At 52.0% G+C, this 9,082-nt stretch overlaps 1 long non-coding RNA gene across 1 annotated transcript; it reads right to left on the bottom strand.

The window, feature by feature from the left end:
• Window positions 1-3,999: 3,999 nt before the first annotated feature.
• LOC148756625 (uncharacterized) lies at window positions 4,000-8,459 on the bottom strand. Its single transcript, XR_016022810.1, has 3 exons — window positions 7,212-8,459; window positions 6,922-7,041; window positions 4,000-4,467 (listed from the first exon to the last, which is right to left on the bottom strand). It is a non-coding gene; the product is annotated as an uncharacterized LOC148756625 (long non-coding RNA).
• Window positions 8,460-9,082: the final 623 nt, after the last annotated feature.

Raw genomic sequence — 9,082 nt, 5'->3', positions numbered from 1 at the left:
GTCTATACTTTTTAGAAAGCACCACAGGTTTGGGGAAGCGTGGGACCAGGCAGCTCTGGGGGAAGGTCCTGGCAGCAGAGTCATCACGTCTCTGACTAGGGGCTCTTCACTAACCAGGACACTGGAGAGGGGGGCAGCGAGTGTGAGGCCTGAAAGCCTGCGGGGGGTCTTACCTGTGAGTGCAAACAGCAGGGACTCACCCAGGTTAACTCAAGCGGAGAACAAGCTGACGGGGAAGGATTTTGGATGGTTCACAGGATGGACTAGAAGCCTGGCAAACCAGGTTCAGGAAATGTGACTGAGAACCTAGTCACAGCCACTCAGTCTGGTTAGGACGCCGGTGGGGGTGCTGCTACCAGTGCTACTGATGGCTGCCCTGTCGATCCCTCTGCCACGCTATGTGTCATCTCTAACTGCCTGTTTCTCCCTGGAGAGACACAAACTCTGAGCATGAGTATCCCCTGGGCTGAGCCTGCGTCACACATGGGCCTAGAGGATTGACTGTCTGCCTCCCAGTAAGACCACACACTGGTGGATCCCCCCAACCAGGGAGGGAACTCAAATGTGGGCAGGCAAAACTCAACAGACATCCTCTACTGAGATTCAGCTGCTCCCTCCAGAGCGAGCTCATTCTGGAAAGCATTCAGGAGCCCCCTTGATTTTCTAAGGAGACCTTCATTCCTTTTTTAAGAGGACAATTGAAGAGAGAGCCAGGAGCGGCATCTGCCTGATCATCATTGCATGGGTTTCACTGAAGCCACCAGGGTCACCAGAGTCACCCAGCAGAACCAAGATGACTGGTTTGGATGTGGTTGCTCCACTGTTCGCCCCAGAAGGAAAGGGTTGGGGAACAAGGAGGAGGAGGAGGCAACTGTGGCTCCATCAGGAGCCTGCACAGATCCGGCAGCAGCGTGTGAGGGATGTGGAAACGAGGTGTGAAGCATCCTGCTGGGCTTGAACTGGCATAGCTGTTTGTCATAAACGCTCACTGCCAATTGAGTTACCTGGACCTGTAAAAACCACTCGGTCACTTCAGGAAACTGAGTGCTTTCTTTAATTGGGGAATACTGGGGTCATGCAGGGTGACATGTGGGGTCTTTGCTCCTGCTCCCCACGTAAGAACACAGGATATAGTGAGGCCAAAAAGGAACACCCACGGAGCCATAGACAGGGGAGTCATACTACTACGGTCTCACTGGAGGCTGGGTTGGAGACGCAAGAAGCAGGAGCCACATGATCCGCAACCTGCCGTCCACTTCTCTGCAATCTACAACCTGCACCCCGCCGTGCTAACTGCAATCCACTCTTGCTAGCCCAGCCACCATCTTCTTGCTAGCCCCCATTTTCTGCTAGGGTAGCCACGGCAGTTATATTAGTGGCCAATGGCTCACTAGTTACAGCTGACAGCCAACTAGCCACAGCTGATGGCCATCCAATGGCCTCCTCCAAGTTGATGGCCATTTACTACCTGAGCCCGCACCTTTCCACGTGAGGCCAAGAGCCTGGAAACTGCATTCCTGGCTCTGTCCCCACAATTGGGGGACAGTGTGTTTCTCCAGGACCCATCAGCTCTAAGTCATTGTCCTTAAACCTAGTTGTGCAGGGCGCAGCTCAGCTCCAAGCCCAGTTGCCATTTTCAATCTTAGTTCCAGGGGGCGCAGCCCACCATCCCATGCCGGAATTGAACCAGCAACCTTGTTGAGAGCTTGCGCTCTAACCAATGAGCCATCCGGCCGCCTCTCCGGAAGCTCAGCAGCAGCTCATTGTCTTGGATCTAGTTGTGGAGGGTGCAGCTCACTGGCCCATGTGGGAATCGAACCAGTGACCCCACTGCTCAGAGCTCGCTCTCTAACCAACTGAGCCATGAGGCCGCCCCAACTGAGTCCATTTTTAGCAGCAGCCTTTCCTCCCAATCTGGGGTCCACACAGACACCAAGGAGCAGGGAGTGTGGCTGGGGAAGGAGGCCTTAGCCCTGCTCAGAGCGAAAGCAGCTCCAACGATGGGAGAAGGAAAGCAGAATGGGACAGTCATGATTTTTCCTAAAAACAGTGGTTCATAAACCGACTGCACAGCCCCAGTCACCCCTGAAGTCCTGTGGGTGCACAGGCCTGGGTGAGGGCTGCCAGTTACAATACAGGACACTCAGTTAAATTTGAATATTAGACAAACAACAGTGATTTTTTTTTTTTAGTATAAGTATATCCTATCCCATTATGAGATATACTTTTAAAATTATGTTTCTGAATTCAAGCTTAGCTGCCTGTCCTGTGTTTTTATTTGCTAAACCTGGCAGCCTTATTTGGATGTGCTCCTTTTCACAATTTATTTTGGGGCTTTATTTCCTTGGAATCAAGGTTTTCACTGCCAAAAAAATAAAAATTTTGAAAGTCATAGCTAGCTCTCCATGTTTTTTCCGCATTGAAAAACTTAGCTGTAATGAGTGTTTGATGAATTCCTTGACCCCGTATGTATTTAACGGAGCCCTTATCACAGCCCAGACACTGGTGCAGAGCATGAGGATAAAACGAAGTCAAAGACTTAAATCTGAGTAACAATTACCTGTGCTTTTCTTGGTCACCTCCCATAACTGACTCTCCACTCACAACATCTTTTGTCTTTAGCTGAAGGTGGTATTTAAGGTGATGGCTTCTGCCATGTTGGCAAGTTTCTCAGTGTTCCTGGGTCTCTCCCATGTGTACGTGAGATATACGTGTTATTAAACTTTAATTTTAATCTGAAAAAAAAAAAAAAAAAAAAAAAAGAAGTCAAAGAGGCAGAGCCGCTTCTCTCTGAGGGAGATGGTCAAACACTAAGCTTTCTGTTTGGTTGGCTTAAAAATCAGACACTGGCAGGACATTTCTATGGAGTATCTTCAGGATCTAATGTCAGGGTTGTGATGTTGTGATTTATAATAAAAGACATACATTTGTTCTTCGCCCGGTTCTGGCACAGAACTCCTAAAATACTCGGAATTTTCTAAGCGATGAGAGCAATGAAGGTGTCTTTTATGTGAATGAGGTGACTTTTGGACGGAACCTAAGGATGGGGCTGGTTGCCAGGAAGCCAACCATGTGATTAGAGGGGCAGAACTTTCAGTCCTGGGGAGGGTAGAGGGGCTCGGGGTTGAATCAATCACCTACGCCAATGGTTTGATCAGTCATGCCTATGTAATGAAGCCTCCATAAAAACCCAAGGCACTGGGTTCTGAAGGCGTCTGGGTTGGTGAAACGTGGCGATTCAGGGAGTGGCACAGAGGGCATGGAAGCTGCATGGCCTTTCCCCCTACCTTGCCCTATGCATCGCCTCCATCTGGCTGTTCCTGAGTTATATCCACAGTTGATAAACCTGTGATCTAGCAAGTGTTTCTCTGTGTACGATGAACCACTCTATCAAATTAATGGAACCCAAGGAAGAGATTGTGGGCACCCCCAACTTATAGGCAGTTGGTCAGAAGCACAGGCGACACTCTGGACTTTCGATTTGCATGCTGAGTTGGAGGGGGTTGTTGGAACCTGCCATTTATAGCCAGCCAGTCAGAAGCACAGGTAACAACAGCCTGGGCTTGTGACTGGTGTGGGAGGGCAGTCTTGCAGGACTAAGCCCTTCAACCTGTGGAATCTGACGCTATATCTAGGTAGACAGTGTCAGAATTGAGTTGAATTCTTGGACACCCTGCTGGCGTCTGAGAATTGCTTGTTGGAGGTGTGGGGACCCCTCCCATACACATGTTGGAACTGGGTCAAGGAGCCTAATTTAATGGTCCAACCCCAAACCTGCTGGTTTGGGTGGAGGAGAGAACATAGTCTGGGAGCCACATTTAACTCTGTCCTTGAGACTCTGTCCCAGCCATTACTGATAACAGGAATGTGGCCAAAATGAAGATATTCTGAGGGAGGAGGAGGTTCAAAGGGCAAAATGCTCTCCACCTTATTAACTCCCTCCGCCCTAAGCAGAGATGAATAAACCAGGAGGAACCCAGTCTGTGAAGGGCAGTGGTGTTGTTTATTGACCGAGGAAACAACAAGGGACATGGGAGGGAGGGAGAGGAGAGAGGATACAACAAGGGCAAACAACAAGGGCAAAATCAGAGTTCCCCGTTATTGTGAACATTGATATTATCCTTCTTTTTTTTAATCATTAGAGGATATTATTTCCTTTCCAGAAGAGTCTCTCTTCTGGGAATTGGGGCTGGCTTTCGGTGAGTGTGGCAGCGCTTCCACCCTCAGCTCTGGATTGGGTCTCTGCAGGTGGGTGGCAGCCGGGCTTGTGGCGACTGGTCTGAGGTTCAGGAACGTCAGCCTTGGAGCCTGATCACACTGCCTAGGAAGACGTGAGGTCCCCAGCATGTGACCAAGCCGTGCTGGGCTCAGCAGCAGTGTGGGCTGTGGAAACGAGGCTCAGAGACACTTTTGTGTGGGTCCAGAGCAGCTCCTCGTAGCCCAAGGATTAGCGAGCCAACCGCAAGACTGTGGAAATCAAGACCGTCGTTTTCTCCTGCTCCCACAGGCTCTAGAAATAGAACTTTGCCCTTTGTTCCTGAGGAGCTGAGGCAACTGCATGTGGGCGGCACTGACCACAGGCCCCTTTGTTCCTCTCTCCCACCCTCTCTGCCTCTCCTTCCCTCCCTCCCCTGACCTTAGCCACAGCCTGTGGACACTGTGGGCTGCACTCAGCCCGCTGTCTGTCTGGCATCAGGCAGAGGTGGTTCCCCGGGGCATGAGGAACGTGTCTGCTGGAAGTGGCACCACTGCTTCTTGCCCACATTAGCATCACACCCAAAACCTTCTTCCAGCAGCTGGGGCCCCTGACCTGGGGCCATTCAGACACATTTGGCTTCTTCCTGGCAGTAGCTGCAGTGTCACACACATGTGTCTAGGGTTTTAAAAACTTCATTAACTGAGGCTCCCAGTAAGAAATACTGTGTATTTTAACATTGCATCCCGTGCACACATTATGTACTGGATGTTTAGCACACACGGATCCCGTCTGGCCCCTGCCCTCAGGCTTCCCTGGGCAGCTAGTGGGCAGCCCCAGCAGGACATGGGAGGGAGGGAGAGGAGAGAGGGTAAGTACTTATCGCCCCCCTGGTTGCCACAGGCTGGCTGGCCTGCTCTCTCTGCGGCCCATCACAGCTCCTGTCTGCGTCCTCTCCACATCACTCGCTCTGTCTCCAAGTTCTGGAAACCCCTTCCTCCTTCAAGACTAAGGGAGATAACTAAGCCCTACAGTTCCCAGCCCTGGCCCTGCACTACCCCTGTGATTTTCCTACACCATGCCCATGTCTTCATAAATCGTCCCTTTATTAAATGCCCCTCAAATGACCTAATCAGAATGTGCCATCTTTCTATTGCTGTATCCATGCAGTGCACACACGCGCAAGCGCACGCGCACACACACACACGAGTCATGAAATTACACTCACCCTTACTCCCTATAAGGCCCTCTGATATATGTGATTCTATTCTAATTGTTCAGAATGCTCATCCCACCCATTAAACTGGTTCCAGGACCCATTTACGGGTGTTGCACCCCAGTCTGAAAAGCAATACTTAGGGCCAACCCCGTGGTGGCAGCTCTCAGCTGGCCTGGCTATAGCATCTAGCAGAGGTCAGCATGGAACATGCCATGGGGGCCATCAGATGACTGCAAAGTAGGTGTCTCATGGGGTTCCCCTTGGGGCAGGCTGGACTCCTCTCCAATGGGGAGCACCCATCTGTGGTCATCACATTCCAGGGGATGGGTTTCCACAACCTGAGTTGGTTAGAAGCCTCAGAGGTGACTGGGCTGTGGGGTGAGTCACACTGCAACAGCCATCATGGTGAGGATATAGCCACTGAGTGAGCCCGAGAACCACGTTCACTGTCAGCACCCTCTCTCAGGTGGGGAATTCCATCTAGAAAGCCAGGCTGTCATCAGAAGGCACTGAGCCATCACACACAGCCGCAGAACAGGGACATGTTAGAAGCCTGGAGCAGCCCTGGGCGGCCTGAGCGCCTTCTCTCTGGGATGTCTGCCTCACTGCCTCTTTGTCCCCACAGCCTTGCTGACCCATTAATTCTCTTGTCCTCTTCCTTTCTGTGTCTGAGCAATTGAAGCTTCTTATTGCAATTCTTAATGGTGGCGGATGGGGGTGGCTGCCTGACAGGTGGCCAGCACATGTGTTGGGCGAGCGGCAGGAGCTCCCTCTGTTCCACCTTCCAGGTGGTCCAGAGACATGTGGCCAGCATCTAGCCAATCAGCAATAACTGTCAGTTCATATTTACTGGAGGCTTTGTAGAAAGCTAGGTATATGGTGTTAGGCACTTTTTTTTTTTTGGCACAGTCTCATTTCTCTCCCATAACAAGCCGATGAGACAGTGCCAGTTTCTTCATTTGGTACAGAAGGCGACTGAGGCTCAGAGAAGTCAGATGGCTTAGTTGAGGTCACAGCATAAGCCAATAGCTAGATGTCCCTAGAAACTCTGTGAATATACATGTGTCCTCTGAAAGGACAGGGAATGTTGTCCCTGGCCCTGTAAGTTCTGAAGGGAGAACTGTATCCCCTTCAGTGACGTCCCTTCCATCCTGCAGTGCCCAGGGGTGCCCTGTTGCCTGCACTTGCTGACAGACGCAGACCGGGTACCAGCCTCTTGCCAAAGAGGGAAGACCAGCGGGAACCTCCAACCACAGGGAAGTGACTCCACGGACACACCAGACCGTGGTGGTGACTCAGCTGCCCAGTTGATGGACATGGACAGACGTCAGTCCTCACTCCGTGGCCCTTGCCTTTTCTCCCCAGAACAATACAAATCCTAGCTCTGTGATTAGGTCACCACAGGAACTGGAAAACATGTGACAACATGGGGCCTCTGAGAGAGGGGGGCTGCATAGGTAAAAACAAGCCTTTCCTGACCCTTCACCCCGAATCCCAGGCATCTCACCTATTTGGAGCCGATCAGGTAAATATCCAGGGGAAAGTTACACTAGCACCTGGATTGAATGACTATGTCCCAACCTGGAAGTCTGGGGCGGTCACATGCCCATAGCATCTGGCTCAGTTCCTGCCGGGAAGAAACGGGATGTCAGGTATACTTGTCTGTTTAGGAGACTGAGTGTCGCGTGGTGTGCCTGCTCCCGGCACACGGGGGCCCTGTCCTTGATAACGTGGAGAACATGAAGAAGGGTCCCCATGCTCAGAGAGCCCCTGGTATGCTGGGCGCAGGACACTCACCTGGACAGTCCTGTTAGGTCCCAGAGAACATCAGGAGTCATCTGGAAACAGCGAGGGAGGAAAGGGAGAGGCGGCTTCTGGAAGGGGATGGGGTTTGGTGGAGTGAACAAGAACTCTCCAGCAAGCCCTAGCTGAGTGTGGTGACGCTTACTCACTGGTGAGGGTCACAGGTGACAGCTGGGGCCAGGGGATTAGATTCTCTTAGAGGCTCAGCCCTTTCTGCCTTGTCCGCCAGCCTCTTTTCGGTTCTTTCGCCTTCCCTCTCACTCCTTCAGTGCATACTGGGCACTTGGCTCAAACATCTTGACAATGTCCCACCCCTGCTAAGATTAGAAAGGTTCACATCCAAACTCACTCCCCTTCCCCCAATGCCTACTTTACCCTAAAGCACCAACGTTAGTCCAGGGTTAAAGGCATTCTCTATATTCAGACTGTTGCCAACGTCCCGTGAACTTCCTTCCAAGTGAGTGTCTCTCTTTCCTTTCCTCCCCCACGTTGCTCGTGACCACTGTACATGACCACTGTAGCCACGTCCTGTCCTAGATGTTGTCTTAGTTCCATGAATACTCTCTTCTCAAGTTTTTAAACCTACTCTTCAAGTCTTGATGTTTCTCAGGTTTTTCCGTCTGCCCTAATTTCCAGCATTTTCAACTTCTTGTTGGGCAGCGCCCCAAGCAATTCAGACTCAGAACGTCTGAGACAGGACTGACATCCTGCTCCCACAGACCTATTTACCTTCTTATATTTCCTCTCTTATTTCATGGCCCAACCCAGTTCTATAACCAGGAAGTCTTGTTGCCACCCTCGACTCCTTCCTGGTCACCCCTCCTACCCCCCTGGGCACTGTGGCCCAGGAATGACTTCTGCTGGCGTCCAGGTCCCTTCATCTACTGACCTGGTGCTGTAATGGACCCGTGCGCCAGCCTCCTCACTTGTCCCTGCCTCCTGCCGCTGTCTCCTCCTTCCTCCTCCAGGCAGCGGTCAGAGTTCACTTTCCCTGTGCGCATGGTAACCCTTGGTCTCCTCCTCACTGCATAAGAGTGACATCCAGGCCCCTTGCAGGGCAGGTGAAGGCCTCCCAGAGTGAGCCCCAATTTTCCTTTCCGGCCTCACCTCCCAGAGCGCGCTCTCTCTCTCTCTTTCACACACACACACACACACACACACACACACACACACACAGCCCACAGCGACAGCCACTCCACTCTGATAGTCTCACTGCCTTGTCCTTTTCTGGCATCACCCGCTTTGTCATGCTAACTGCACGGCCTGAAACCCCTCTTCCCCCAACCCAGGGAAGTCCCACCACCCCAAGGCCCCAAGCCCAGTTCAAATGTCTCCCCAGCCCCAGCCCACCTCCAGGTCCAGGGCAGAGTTCAGCACACCATCCTCTGCTCCCACAGGACTCAAGCGTTTTCCCACCGAGCAGAAGCTCCTGTGTCCAGCCTCCCCCACTGGCCTGCCAACTGCTAGTGCGGGTCCGGACCTAGTCCTCCATATGCCCTAAAATTCAGATCAAGCGAGGGGACTCCCCGAATGCTGCCATGAGTCCCTGAATCTACCCTCTAAGCCAGGGGTGTCCAAACTTTTTTCAACGTTTTTCACCAAGGGCCATCTGCGGTAAAATACACAAACAGCCGGGCCACTCACTCGAGGTGAAGTACATATTGCCTCACCTGGTTTACTTAAGTAAACTAAATATATTTTTGGAATTTGCTGCGGGCCAATTACCAATGGATCGCGGGCCGCAGCTGGCCCGCGGGACGCAGTTTGGACACCCCTGCTCTAAGCCCTTCTCTCTCTAGGCCTCTTGCTACCTGGCACTCAGCATCAGCCTCAACCTCCCCACCTCTGTCCTCAGCCTCCCTCAC

Source organism: Rhinolophus sinicus, chromosome 11, assembly GCF_057876585.1.
Source record: "Rhinolophus sinicus isolate RSI-liver-muscle chromosome 11, RSI-T2T, whole genome shotgun sequence".
NCBI lineage: Eukaryota > Metazoa > Chordata > Mammalia > Chiroptera > Rhinolophidae > Rhinolophus > Rhinolophus sinicus.
This window is presented reverse-complemented; position numbering and strand designations above follow the sequence as displayed.